The sequence below is a fragment of the Coregonus lavaretus genome, assembly GCF_964263955.1.
Source record: "Coregonus lavaretus genome assembly, chromosome: 28".
In the NCBI taxonomy this organism is placed as follows: Eukaryota; Metazoa; Chordata; class Actinopteri; order Salmoniformes; family Salmonidae; genus Coregonus; species Coregonus lavaretus.
This window is the reverse complement of record NC_140015.1, coordinates 2,628,757-2,632,979: the sequence shown is the minus strand read 5'-3', so window position 1 is coordinate 2,632,979 and position 4,223 is coordinate 2,628,757.

Here is a 4,223-nt window from a genome sequence, read left to right as displayed (position 1 = left end):
ATTCTATTATTTCTTTATAACTTTCATCAAGAACCTTAAGCTGAAACTAGTGTAGCTGCAACTGAATGGCTACTTGCTATTAGTCACCGTTAGCGTCTTCACCATTGTCCGTGGCCTACACTATCCACCAGCCAGCTCTAGCTCTAGCCTGGACAATTCGTCGGCCAGTCTGCACAGCGTGCTATCGACCCAGAGCTTATTGGACTTTCTGCCGGAATCACTGGAGCCTAGCGCCGGATCATCGCAACCAGCTAGCTAGCTGCAACCTGTTGTTGGCTAATTACCATTGCCCTATAGCAAGCACCAGTTAGCCTTGAGCTAGCCTCAGGCCCATCTCCCGGCTATCTACCTCTCTGTCAACCGGACGGGACCTCCTAGTGTTGACACTGAGCCCCGCCGATCCAACACGACTGGTTTGCAGACGAAATCGTCTGATGTGGTTTCAACAGGCTTCCCGTTGCGACGACCACGAAGATCCATCTGCCAGCCCCGGCCTGCTAGCACACGCAAACTACAACTGTGCTCCCTGCTAGCTGTGCTGAAGCACCAATTTGAACTGCTCTCGGACTCACATATTGCTGTTCACTGGACCTTATGATCACTCAGCTGCACAGCTGATGCCTGCTGGACTGTTCCTTTACACGGTACCCTGTCCTGTTTATTCTGTTTAGCCTTAGCCCAAACGTTATCGCTATTACCAGTTGTTGTCTTAGCTCTCTCTAATAACACCTGTGACTGCTTTATGCCTCTCTCCCATGTCAATTATGCCTTGCCTATTGCTGTTTGGGTTAGTTCTTATTATACAATTTCACTGTAGAACCCCTAGTCCCTCTCAAACTGCCTCAAATAGTTCCTTTGTTCCACCCCCCATACACGCCGAGACCGGCTCAATCGGTGCCTCCAGTGATGCTATCTCTTTCATTGTTACCCAACGCTTAGGGTTACCTGAACTGTACTCATATCCTTCCATATCCTTTTCTGTACATAATGCCCTGAATCTTTTCTACAACGCCCGGAGAACTGCCCCCTTTATTCTATGTACCCAACGCACTAGAAGACCAGTTCTTAAAGCCTTTAGTCGTATCCTTATTCTAGTCCTCCTCTGTTCCTCTGGTGATGTAGAGGCTAACCCAGGCCCTGCAGCCCCCAGTATCACTCCTACTCCCCAGGAGCTATCATTTGTTGACTTCTGTAACCGTAAAAGTATTGGTTTTCTGCACGTAAATATCAGAAGCCTCCTTCCTAAGTTTGAGTTATTCACTGCGTTAGCACACTCCGCCAACCCTGATGTTCTAGCAGTGTCTGAATCCTGGCTTAGGAAGGCCACCAAAAATTCTGAAATTTCCATCCCCAACTATAACATTTTCCGTCTAGATAGAACTGCCAAAGGGGGTGGAGTTGCAATCTACTGTAGAGATAGCCTGCAGAGCTCTATCACATTATCCAGGTCTGTGCCCAAACAGTTTGAGCTTCTACTTCTAAAATTCCACCTTTCCAGAAATAAATCCCTCACTGTTGCCGCTTGCTACAGACCCCCCTCAGCCCCCAGCTGTGCCCTGGACACCATATGTGAATTGATTGCCCCCCATCTATCCTCAGAGTTCGTACTGCTTGGTGACCTAAATTGGGATATGCTTAACACCCCGGCCATCCTACAATCTAAACTAGATGCCCTCAATCTCACACAAATTATCAACGAACCTACCAGGTACAACCCTAAATCCGTAAACATGGGTACCCTCATAGATATCATCCTGACTAACTTACCATCTAAATACACCTCCGCTGTCTTCAACCAGGATCTCAGCGATCACTGCCTTATTGCCTGCGTCCGTAATGGGTCCGCGGTCAAACGACCACCCCTCATCACTGTCAAACGCTCCCAAAAACACTTCAGCGAGCAGGCCTTCCTAATTGACCTGGCCCAGGTATCCTGGATGGATATAGATCTCATTCCGTCAGTAGAGGATGCCTGGTTGTTCTTTAAAAGTAATTTCCTCTCAATCTTAAATAAACATGCCCCATTCAAAAAATACAGAACTAAGAACAGATATAGCCCCTGGTTCTCCTCAGACTTGACTGCCCTTGACCAGCACAAAAACATCCTGTGGCGTACTGCATTAGCATCAAATAGCCCCCGCGATATGCAACTTTTCAGGGAAGTTAGGAACCAATATACACAAGCAGTCAGGAAAGCAAAGGCTAACTTTTTCAAACAGAAATTTGCATCCTGTAGCACTAACTCCAAAAAGTTTTGGGACACTGTAAAGTCCATGGAAAATAAGAGCACTTCCTCCCAGCTGCCCACTGCACTGAGGCTAGGAAACACTATCACCACCGATAAATCTACAATAATCGAGAATTTCAACAAGCATTTTGCTACGGCTGGCCATGCTTTCCACCTGGCTACCACTACCCCGGCCACCAGCTCTGCACCCTCCGCTGCAACTTGCCCATGCCCCCCCCCCCCACTTCTCCACACAAATCCAGACAGCTGATGTTCTGAAAGAGCTGCAAAATCTGGACCCCTACAAATCATCTGGGCTAGACAATCTGGACCCTTTCTTTCTAAAACTAGCCGCCGAAATTGTCGCAACCCCTATTACTAGCCTGTTCAACCTCTCTTTCGTAACGTCTGAGATCCCCAGAGATTGGAAAGCTGCCGCGGTCATCCCCCTCTTCAAAGGGGGTGACACTCTAGATCCAAACTGTTACAGACCCATATCCATCCTGCCCTGCCTGTCAACAAGTCAACAAACAGATCACCGACCATTTCGAATCCCACCGTACCTTCTCCGCTATGCAATCCGGTTTCCGAGCTGGTCATGGGTGCACTTCAGCCACGCTCAAGGTCCTAAACGATATTATAACCGCGATCGATAATAGACAGTACTGTGCAGCCGTTTTCATTGACCTGGCCAAGGCTTACGACTCTGTCAACCACCGCATTCTTATTGGCAGACTAAATAGCCTTGGTTTCTCAAATGACTGCCTCGCCTGGTTCACCAACTACTTCTCAGATAGAGTTCAATGTGTCAAATCGGAGGGCCTGTTGTCTGGACCTATGGCAGTCTCTATGGGGGTGCCACAGGGCTCAATTCTTGGGCCGACTCTTTTCTCTGTGTATATCAATGACGTCGCTCTTGCTGCTGGTGACTCTCAGATCCACCTCTATGCAGACGACACCATTTTGTATACATCTGGCCCTTCATTGGACACTGTGTTAACAAACCTCCAAATGAGCTTCAATGCCATACAACACTCCTTCAGTAGCCTCCAACTGCTCTTAAACACTAGTAAAACTAAATGCATGCTCTTCAACCAAACGCTGCTTGCACCCGCCCACCCGACTAGAATCACTACTCTCGACGGGTCTGACCTAGAGTATGTGGACAACTACAAATATCTAGGTGTCTGGTTAGACTGTAAACTCTCCTTCCAGACTCACATTAAGAATCTCCAATCCAAAGTTAAATCTAGAATCGGTTTCCTATTTCGCAACAAAGCCTCCTTCACTCATGCTGCCAAACATGCCCTCGTAAAACTGACTATCCTACCGATCCTTGACTTCGGCGATGTCATTTACAAAATAGCCTCCAACACTCTACTCAGCAAATTGGATGTAGTCTATCACAGTGCCATCCGTTTTGTCTCCAAAGCCCCATATACTACCCACCACTGTGACCTGTACGCTCTTGTTGGCTGGTCCTCACTACATATTCGTCGCCAAACCCACTGGCTACAGGCCATCTATAAATCACTGCTAGGCAAATCCCCGCCTTATCTTAGCTCATTGGTCACCATAGCAACACCCACCCGTAGTCTGCGCTCCAGCAGGTATATCTCACTGGTCATCCCCAAAGCCAACACCTCCTTTGGCCGCCATTCCTTCCAGTTCTCTGCTGCCAATGACTGGAACAAATTGCAAAAATCTCTGAAGCTGGAGACACTTATCTCCCTCACTAACTTTAAGCATCAGTTGTCAGAGCACCTTACCGATCACTGCACCTGTACACAGCCCATCTGAAATTAGCCCGCCCAACTACCTCATCCCTATATTGTTATTTATTTTGCTCATTTGTACCCCAGTATCTCTATTTGCACATCATCTCTTGCACATCTATCATTCCAGTGTTAATACTAATTGTAATTATTTTGCACTATAGCCTATTTATTGCCTTACCTCCATAACTTGCTACATTTGCACACACTGTATATATATT